The following is an 11,081-nucleotide window of genomic DNA, read 5'->3' on the forward strand; positions in this document are numbered from 1 at the left end:
CTGTCCGTCTGGCGCAGCCGTAGCTATAGCAACTCACGCAGGACCGCGCTTTACAGTTTACCAGGCACTCGGACGCCTTTGGCGCCTGCGTCCGCCGCTCCTTCCTCAGGTCACTGCGGTGCACTGTGCGGGTCCGCATCGTGGCCCTCTGCTCTGGGGCAGGGGCCTGTCGTGCTGGTTCTGTCCTGTACGCACTCGGAATGGGGCCGGGAAAGGCTGAGCCTCAGGGCGATCCTGATGTGGGGCCGTGCGACCGCTCACTGCGGGTGAAGAGACCCAGGCGCAGACAGCGCAGGCGTGGTATGTATTGGTGGGAGTATGATGGGGCCAGGACTTGAGTCTTTTACCCAGGCCCGGAGATAATGGCACTGAACCCCTTCGCATTTTGCAGAGGCTCTGTGACCCGCGAGATGGACCGGGTTAAATGCAGAGGCAGATATGAAAATCCAGCCATCTTAAGCCAGACATTAAAGATATTTGCAAAGTGGCCAAGCAGCGCTATTCATCTTACTGAGTCCCTTCTTGCTAGGAGGAAATTGTTATTCAAAAGTTTGAGTTATAGATTTTTTTTTTTTTTTTTGAGACGGAGCCTCGCACTATTGCCCGGGCTGGAGTGCGGTGGTGTGATCTCAGCTCACTGCAACCTCCGCCTCCCGGGTTCAAGCAATTTTCCTGCCTCAGCCTCCCAAGTAGCTGGGATTACAGGCGCCTTCCACCACGCCCAGCTAATTTTTGTATTTTTAGTAGACACGGGGTTTCACCATCTTGGCCAGGCTAGTCTCAAACTCCTGACCTCGTGATCCGCCCGCCTCGGCCTCCCAGAGTGCTGAGATTACAGGCGTGAGCCACCATGCCCGGCTTTTTTTGTTGTTGCTGAGATGGAGTCTCGCTCTGTCTCCAGGCTGGAGGGCAGTGGCGTAATCTCGGCTCACTGCAACCTCCACCTCCCAGGTTCAAGCGAGTCTCCTGCTTCAGCCTCCCTAGTAGCTGGGACTACAGGCACATGTTACCATACCCAGCTAATTTTTTTATTTTTCGTAGAGACAGGGTTTCACCATGTTGGCCAGGCTGGTCTCGAACTCCTGACCTCAAGTGATCCACCTGCCTCAGTCTCCCAAAGTGCTGGGATTAGAGGTGTGAGCCACTGTGCCCAGTAAGTTTTTAATTTTTTTAAAGACAGGGTCTTTGCTCTGTTGCCCAGGGTGGAGTGCAGTGGCATGATCATAGCTTACTGCAACCTTGAACTCCTGAGGTCGAGCAGTCTTCTAGCCTCAACTTCCTGAGTAGTTAGGACTACAGGCACACAACACCACACCTGGCTAAGACATCCTACTTTAAAATATGTCAGAATTCACAGCACAGTTCTTTTTTAAAAATACAGATTTAATGAGATAATTTACATGTCATACAATTTTTTTTTATTTATTTTTTATTTTATTTTATTTTATTTTTTCACATGTCATACAATTTAAACGTTGTAAGTATACATTTGGATGATCTTTATACTGTTGTGTAGCCATCACCATAATCCACTTTTAGAAACTCCCATCACCCCAAAATGTTCCCTTGGGCCTATTTGTAGTCAGTCTTTGCTCTCACCCCCAACCAACCTCTGATCTACTTTGCATGGTTTTGCCTTTTCCCGAAATTTTATAGAAATGGAATAGCATGTAATTTTTTGGTCTGGCTTCTTTCACTTAGTGTGACGTTTCTGAGGCTCATCGGCGCTGTTGTAGGTGTGAGTGGTTGGTTCCTTTTCATTGCTGAGTGGTATTCCATAATGCAATTATATCATCATTTGCTTATCCATTTGTTGATAGATATTTGGATTGTTTCTAGTTTGGGGAATAAATAAATAATTCTGTTTTGAACTCATGTACAAATTGTTGTTTTCATTTCTTGTTTTAGTGTGTGTGAGATGGAGTCTCACTCTGTAGCCCACACTAGAGTGCAGTGGCACGATCTCGGCTCACTGAAACCTTCGCCTCTGGAGCTCAAGCGATTCTCCTGCCTCAGCCTCCCAAGTAGCTGGGACTAGAGGCGTGCCCCACCACACCCGGTTAATTTTTTTGTATTTTTAGTGGACACAGGGTTTTACCATGTTGCCCTGGGTGGTCTCGAACTCCTGAGCTCAGGAGAGCCACACGCCTCAGCCTCCAAAAGTGCTGGAATTACAGCACCCGGCCTATTGTTTGTTTTCTTTTCTTTTGGACATATACTTAGGAGTGGATTGCTGGGTTTTAAGGTAAGTTTAACTTTTTTTTTTTTTTTTTTTTTGAGACGGAGTCTTACTCTGTCGCCCAGGCTGGAGTGCAGTGGCGTGATCTCGGCTCGCTGCAAGCTCCGCCTCCCGGGTTCACGCCATTCTCCTGCCTCAGCCTCCCGAGTAGCTGGGACTACAGGCGCCCGCCACCGCACCCGGCTAATTTTTTGTATTTTTAGTAGAGACAGAGTTTCGCCATGTTAGCCAGGATGGTCTTGATTTCCTGACCTCGTGATCTGCCCGTCTCGGCCTCCCAAAGTGCTGGGATTACAGGCGTGAGCCACCTTGCCCAGCCAAGTTTAACTTTTTTAAGAAACTGCTGGCCAGGTATGGGGGCTCACGCCTGTAATCCCAGCACTTTGTGGGGCCAAGACAGGTGGATCACTTGAGCCCAGGAGTTCAAGACCAGCCTGGGCAATATGGTATAACCCTGTCTTTACTAAAAATACAAAAATTAACCCATCGTGGTGGCACACGCCTGTAATCCCAGCTACTCAGGAGGCTGAGGCAGGAGAATTGTTTGAACCTGGGAGGCTGAGGCCTCTACTAAAAATAGAAAAACTGAGGTGGGAGGATCACCTGAACCTGAGGAGGTCAAGGCTGCAGGAAGCCATAATTGTGCCTGCACTCCAGCCTGGGTGACCCTGTCTCAAAAAAAAAAAAAAAAAAAACCTCTTATTTCTTTTTTTTTTTTTTTTTTTTTGAGACGGAGTCTCGCTCTGTCGCCCAGGCTGGAGTGCAATGGCACGATCTCGGCTCACTGCAAGTTCTGCCTCCTGGGTTCAAGCCATTCTCCTGCCTCAGCCTCCCGAGTAGCTGGGACTACAGGCACACACCACCACGCCCGGCTAATTTTTTGTATTTTTAGTAGAGACGGGGTTTCACCGTGTTAGCCAGGCTGGTCTCGATCTCCTAACCTTGTGATCCGCCCGCCTCAGCCTCCCAAAGTGCTGGGATTACAGGCGTGAGCCACTGCGCCCGGCCTAAAAGAACTGCTTGAACCCGGGAGGCAGATGTTGCAGTGAGCTGAGATTGTGCCATTGCACTCCAGCCTGGGCATTAAGAGCAAAACTCCGTCTAAAAAAAAAAAAATACATTTCTCCTTCCTCCCAAATATTCCAGCCCCTTCACACACAAACAGAATCAAGTTTACCCTCAAGCCTGACATGGTAAGACTGTTTTTGCCAATGGAGAGGGTTTGGGGGAAAGGGGAGCAGTACTGGGAGCAGTCCCAGGCAAGAGGGTGGCAGATATCTGCTTCTCTTACCTAAGTTCTAGCCCTTTTTTTTTTTTCTTTATCTTTTCTTTTCTTTTTGATACAAAATTTGCTCTTCTGCCCAGTCAGGAGGGCAGTGGTGCCATCTCGGCTCACTGCAACCTCCGCCTCCTCGGTTCAAGCGATTCTCCTGTCTCGGCCTCCCAAGTAGCTGGGATTACAGGCATGTGCCACCATGCCTGGCTAATTTTTTTGTATTTTTGGTAGAAACAGGTTTCACCAGGTTGGTCAGGCTGGTCTTAAACTCCTGACCTCAGGTGATCCACCTGCCTAGGCCTCCCAAAGTGCAAGGATTACAGGCATGAGCCACTCTTTTTCTTTTAATTATTCATTATTATTTTTTGTAGAGACAGGGTCTTGCTTTGTTGCACAGGCTGGCCTTGAACTCCTGTCCTCCAGCCATCTTCCCACCTTTGCTTCCCAAAGTGTTGGGAGATTACAGGCGCGAGCTACCGTGCCCAGCCAGTTTTTTTTCAAGAATAAATGCTTCTTAATTTGCCTGCCTTTGGCTGATTTCCAGAACCTTGAAATATTTTTGGTATATATTTTTTCCAATTTTATGCTTTTTTATTTTTGTAAAGTGCATTACCTATTCTCTTCACACTGCTGGCAGCAGCCAGCAGTCCCTCCACAGCTCTGTCCTTGTCCTTTTGTGTGTGGTTAAGGCCTTCCTCCAGATTCCGCCAGAAAGTAGTCAGGGTCTGTGGGCTTTTACTGAAGGCCCTGACCACAGGGCATGCTGTAATAATAGATCCTGTGCTGGGTGCTGCCTCTGCTGGCACTTCTCTTTCACAGGCTGGATTTAGGACCTCAGCCTTGTAGGAAACAAGGACTGAGGATCAGAAAATGCGGAGAGAAGCATCAATAGAAAGGACGAAAGGCCCGGGAGTGGTGACTCATGCCTGTAATCCCAGCACTTTGGGAGGCCGAGGTGGGGCAGATCACTTGAAGTCCAGCCATGGCCAATATGGTGAAACCCCGTCTCTAGTAAAAATACAAAAATTGCCAGGTGCGGTGGCTCATGCCTGTAATCCCAGCACTTTGTGAGGCCGAGGTGGGTGGATCACCTGAGGCCAGGAGTTTGAGACCACTAACATGGTGAAACCCTGTCTCCACTAAAAATACAAAATATTAGCCGGGCGTGTTAGTGGGCACCTGTAGTCCCAGCTACTCAGGAGGCTGAGGCAGGAGAATCACTTGAACCCAGGAGGCGGAGGTTGCAGTGAGACGAGATCGCGCAACTACACTCCAGCCTGGGCCACAAGAGCGAAACTCCATCTCAAAAAAAAAAAAATTAGCTGGGCGTGGTGGCGCACGTCCTGTAGTCCCAGCTACTCAGGAGGCTGAGGCATGAGAACTGCTTGAACCCAGTGGGGGGCAGGGGGCAGAGGTTGCAGTAAGCCAAGATCATGCAATTGCACTCCAGCCTGGACAACAGAATGACACTCTGTCTCAAAAAAAGGATAAAAGGACTGAGAGCGGCCGGGCGCGGTGGCTCAAGCCTGTAATCCCAGCACTTTGGGAGGCCGAGATGGGCGGATCACAAGATCAGGAGATGGAGACCATCCTGGCTAACACAGTGAAACCCCGTCTCTACTAAAAAATACAAAAAACTAGCCGGGCGAGGTGGCGGGCGCCTGTAGTCCCAGCTACTCGGAAGGCTGAGGCAGGAGAATGGTGTAAACCCGAGAGGCGGAGCTTGCAGTGAGCTGAGATCCGGCCGGCCACTGCACTCCAGCCTGGGTGACAGAGCGAGACTCCGTCCCAAAAAAAAAAAAAAAAAAAAAGGACTGAGAGCGTCCTCAAACTCCTGCCTTGCTCCAGAGGCTCACAGCAGTCCTCAGCCTGCTTGACAACAGGGATGCCACTGCCTACCTGTCCTGCTTCCTTCCCAGGGTGGGCACAGCAAAATGACCTAATGTCCATGAAAGTTCCTTGTACACTTAAGACTGCTCCACAATGTTCATATTTATTAATAGTCTCTGACGTGACAAACTCAGCTCAGGGAAGTTGAAATACCCAGCTAGTTAGTGGCAGAGGTGAACTTTAACCCAGGTCTACCTACTAGGGCCAAGCCCAGCATTCTTTCCCAATAGGGTTAGCAGAATATAATCATGTATACTCCGTGACTATGTTCCCAGTGAACCTGGGTATATCTGCATTTTAGAGATGTTTCACTGACTTTAACGGAAAGCTGGGTTTTGGAGAACAAACAGTACTTGCAGAAATTTCACAAGTAGAACTTCACACAGTGGCTCCCTTAAGAGAACCTTGGTGACAGGCATCCTTTTCAACTTTGTTGCAACTACTTCCTCTTTCTATGAGGCTCAGTTACAAGGAAAGCCTACTATCAGACTTTCTTGCAGCAACAAATTGATTGCTCTAGTCTGAGATTTAGCAACGGAGAAATTATGCTGAGTCAATGTGACTAATTTAACCAAGTTATTACTGAAGAGACATTTTATGCAAACATACTGCATAAAATCAATATGTATCTAATCATATAGTCATGTTTTCCCTTTTAATAATGTTACATGCTACACAAACTTTCCATTTCTATGTTAAGGTTCTAATCAGCAGTAAAAAATAGCTGCTTCCCAGAACTGCTGGAAAACTACAGCAAACTGACTTGGGAGAGCTGGGCTGGAACAAGGGCAAGTCTCCCCCTGGAGATGCACAGAATCGAGCCAGGGCGTGCTAGAGCTGTGTCAGGCTGACTTTTCGCTTTTTAGTTTTTGGAAACTCCTCAAGTGCTTGGCTTAAAATGCTTAAGAAAGTCAACACACATGATTATCCACCAGAAAACTTTCCGGCTTGCCCTAACTCCCCAAATCCCAAATCAAAGCATGAGCACAAGTTCTACAAAAACAGCCCTCTATGCAAACCTCCAAGGGTGGAATCCTTGTTTGACTTACGTAAGAGGGTGTGTAAAGCAACATACCAGTAAGGACAGATATGAAAATCCCAGCTCTGACACTCACTTGCTACATAATTCTTATAGCTGAACTCACATTGAACCCAAATGACCTCAATATATTTTAGATAGAAAGAGTACTTTTTTTTTTTTTTTTTTTTTTTTGGAGACGTGGTCTTGCCCTGTTGCCTGGGCTAGTCTGCAACTCCTGGGTTCAGAGGAGTTTACATGAAATGATGCCTTTCATTTACAGGTACATGCCACTATGCCCAGCTCCTTTTTTCTTTTTTTTGAGACAGGGTCTTGCTCTGTTACTCAGGCGCCAGTGGCACCATCATGGCTCACTGCAGCCTCAAACTCCTGGGCTCAAGGAATCCTCTCCTTTCAGCTTCCTGAGTAGCTGAGGCTACAGGTGTGTACCACCATGCCCAGTTAGTTATCTATTTTTTGTAGAAATGGGGGCTCACTAAGTTGCCCAGGCTGGTTTTGAACTCTGGCTTCAAGTGATCCTCCTGCCACAGCCTCTCACAGTGCTGGGATTACAGGTGTAAGCCACCATGCCTGCCCCCCAACTTTTTTTTTTTTTTTTAAGAAACAAGTTCTTCTTGCTTTGTTGCCCATGCTGGCCTTGAACTTCTGGACTCAAGCAATCCTTCCACGTCAGCTTCCAGACTAGCAGAAGGAGCAATTCTGAAAAAGCCCAGAGGCTATATATTCTCACGCCAGAGGAGTATGCTTGTGATATGCTCAGAATAGCTAAAATGGTCTGTGCAGGGACAAGGAGTTCCTAAGGGAAAGTGGAATATCTCCCCATCCAACCACAAGTGGAATAACAAGAACCAGATAGAAAAGCAGCGCACCAGGCCGGCACGGTGGCTCACGCCTGTAATCCCAGCATTTTGGGAGGCCGAGGCGGGCGGATGGATCACGAGGTCAGGAGATCAAGACCATCCTGGCTAATACAGTGAAACCCCATCTCTACTAAAAAATACAAAAAATTAGCCGGGCCTGGTGGTGGGCGCCTGTAGTCCCAGCTACTCGGGAGGCTGAGGCAGGAGAATGGCGTGAACCCGGGAGGCGGAGCTTGCAGTGAGCTGAGATGGCGCCACTGCACTCCAGTCTGGGCGACAGAGCCAGACTCCGTCTCAGAAAAGAAAAGCAGCACACTAGACTCGTGCACACTTCCATGGGTCACCTGACTTCCCAAAACTATCAGCTTTGCAAGAGACATGGGGATTTACGAAGCGCGCAACCCTAGTGAGGACTCAATCCTACATGCTTCTGGGTGAGGTCTAGTTGAGGGCACAACCAGCATAATAAGCACTGATTCGGGGATGATCTCCCAGTTTAAACTGCAAGTCCAGTTTCAGGAAGATGTGGCCTGACATAAGCCCTAGAGCAGACATAAACCTTTTTTTTTTTTTTCTGGGGGCAGGGAGCAGAGTCTTGCTCTGTAGCCCAGGCTGGAGTGCAATGGCGTGATCCTGGCTCACCACAACCTCCACCTCCTGGGTGCAAGTGATTCTCCAGCCTCAGCCTCCCGAGTAACTGGGATTACAGGAACCCACCACCACACCCGGCTGATTTTTGTATTTTTAGTGGAGACAGGGTTTCACCATGTTGGCCAGGCTGGTTTTGAACTCCTGACCTCAAGTGATCCACCTGCCTCGGCCTCCCAAAGTGCTGGGATTACAGGTGTGAGCCACCGCGCCCAGCTAGACATTAACTTTTAAGACTGAAGAGTCCTAGCAATCCAGAGACTTGCAGTGCTCCTGTAGCTGAGCTGTCTGCAGCACTGCGGATCAGCCAGGGTGATCAGTTGGATCTAGGATCTACCTCTATGCTGTGCACTGGCCCCTAGTCCCTCAGGCCCACTCCACAACTCTCTGTGCCCTACTGTCTTCCCCACTGCCACGTTTTCCCTCCCAGTTCATTTATTCCAATTAGCACATGCACGAGCTATGCTATTTCCCTTCTTTAAAACAAAACCCTCTCCTTTACCCCATATCCCCTTCCAGTTACTCCATTTATCTTCTCCCTTTTACAGAAAAATCTCTGAAAGAATTGTTTGTGGCCAGGCGCGGTGGCTCACGCCTGTAATCCCAAAACTTTGAAAGGCCGAGGTGGGCGGATCACCTGAGGTCGGGAGTTCGAGACTAGCCTGACCAACATGGAGAAACCCCATCTCTACTAAAAATACAAAAATCAGCTGGGTGTGGTGGCACATGCCTGTAATCCCAGCTACTTGGGAGGCTTAGGCAGGAGAATCGTTTGAACTCGGGGTGGGGGGGCGGAGGTTGCGGTGAGCAGAGATCGCACCATTGCACTCCCTGGGCAAAAAGATAGAAAATCAGTCTGTCTCAAAAAAAAAAAAAAAGGAATTGTTTGTACTGTTTCACCTTCCTCTCCTCCCACTTCCCCTAGAACCTACTCCAATTAGGCACCACTCAAACAAATGCTGTGCTCACCAATGACCTTGCTAGTGTAGAAGTACTCCTGATGCCTCCCTCCATGGGAAGTGAGCCCCATTACTGGAACGTTCCTGTGAGTCTGGAAGGAGCCGTTACGTATAGACTGCCCAGCCACTTCCTCCCTCTCAGAACCTCGGCTGCCTTCAGGGGACATATGCACTGCGTTCCTCTTAACTTCTGCGACTCAAAGAGTGATCCCCACGATGGCAATACTGACATCACTTGGAAGCTTATTGGAAGAACAGAATCTCAGGCTCCGCCCAAGCCCTACTCAGTCAGAACCTGCATTTTTAGTACGATCCCCAGGTAATTCTGGTGCACAATAAAGTTCAAGAAGTACTACTCTAAACTGCCTCATTCTCAGGTTCAGTCTTACAAAATAAATCCAGGCCGGGCGCGGTGGCTCACACCTGTAATTCCAGCACTTTGGGAGACTGAGGCGGGCAGATCACGAGGTCAGGAAATCGAGACCATCCTGGCTAACACAGTGAAACCCCATCTCTACTAAAAATACAAAAAAAAAAAAAAAAAAAAATTAGCAGGGCGTGGTGGAGGGCACCTGTAGTCCCAGCTACTGGGGAGGCTGAGGCAGGAGAATGGCGTGAACCCGGGAGGCAGAGCATGCAGTGGGCCGAGATCGTGCCACTGCACTCCAGCCTGGGCGACAGAGCAAGACTCCATCTCAAAAAAAAAAAAAAAAAAAAGGAAACAAATCCAGTGTTCCCAATCCCAGATGTAACCACATTTTCTAACGGGTGGTATTTTGGTCTTCCATCTCCCATCTGTCTTATTTTTTCTCAATTGATTCTGAAATTGGGAAAAATCAGGGTATTCCCTGGTTCACTCGGACTTCTTACACCTTTCAGTTGCCAAAACCTGTGGTCCCTGCTCAGTCCTTACTGTAACCTAATGGCTGCCCTGGACAAAGTGACCACTTCCTCAGTCTTCTACACTCTCCCTCCATGGCCACTGCCTGTCCTCCTGGCTGGACTGCTCTCCCTGACCTCTATGTGTCGGAACGCACCAAGCTCCAAGATCTAGTCCTTGGTTCCTGTCAGCTACACACACTCTCCAAGTCTCCTTCCCTGCCTGAGCCTCGATCTGCTGTCTTCATCCTGACAACTCCCAAATGTGTGTTTCCGGCCCCAACCACTCCCCTTGAATCCCGCTAGTCCAGCCAGCTGTTTTGTTGACTACACACTTGGGTGCATGTGTTGGCATCTGAAAGTGAACATGACTCAAATCAAATTATTTTTATGTATTTTTTTTTGAGATGGAGTTTCACTCTTTGTTGCCCAGGCTGGAGTGCAGTGGCATGACCTCAGCTCACTGCAACCTCCGCCTCCTGGGTCCAAGTGGTTCTCCTGTTTCAGCCTCCCAAATAGCTGGGATTACAGGCGCCCGCCACCACGCCCGGCTAATTTTGTATTTTTAGTGGAGACAGGGTTTCACCATGTTGGCCAGGCTGGTCTTGAATCCCTGACCTCAGGTGGTCTGCCCGCCTCGGCCTCCCAAAATGCTATTTTTTTTTTTTTTTTTTTAACAGGGTTTCACTCTGTTGACCAAGCTGCAGTGCAGTGGCAAGATCACAGCTCACTGTAGCTTCCAACTCCTGGGCTCAAGCGATCCTTCTGCCTCAGCCTCCTGGGTATCTGGGACTAGTGGCATGCACCATCATGCCCAGCTAATTTTTAATTGTTTGTAGAGATGGGGTCTCGCTACATTGCCCAGGCTGGTCTCGAAGTCTTGGCCTCCCAAAGTGCTGGGATTACAGGCATACCATTCTCAGCTTTTGTTCTACCAACTGTCTTCACCTTAGGAAACTGCAATGCTGTTCCTTTCACTCACGCACTTACCCTTTTAGTTACTTTCTTTCCAACTCTGCATGAAGTCTCTCAGAGAACTGTTAGTTCTAACTTCAAAATGTACCCTGAATCTGCCCCATTTCATCCTACCTATACTGCTACTACCTTAGTCTAAGCCATCGTCTCCTCCCCTGGAATGTTGGGGTAACAATCTTATTTTGTCCCTTTTTTCTACTTGTCCCTGCCTGAGTACAAAGACTGTTTTCCACTCAGCAGTCAGAATGGTCTTTTAAAAATGTAAATAAACCCCTGTGACTTCTCTGCTCCAAAGCCTTCAATGGCTTCCCATTCA

This window comes from Chlorocebus sabaeus, chromosome 20 (genome assembly GCF_047675955.1).
Source record: "Chlorocebus sabaeus isolate Y175 chromosome 20, mChlSab1.0.hap1, whole genome shotgun sequence".
Lineage (NCBI taxonomy): Eukaryota > Metazoa > Chordata > Mammalia > Primates > Cercopithecidae > Chlorocebus > Chlorocebus sabaeus.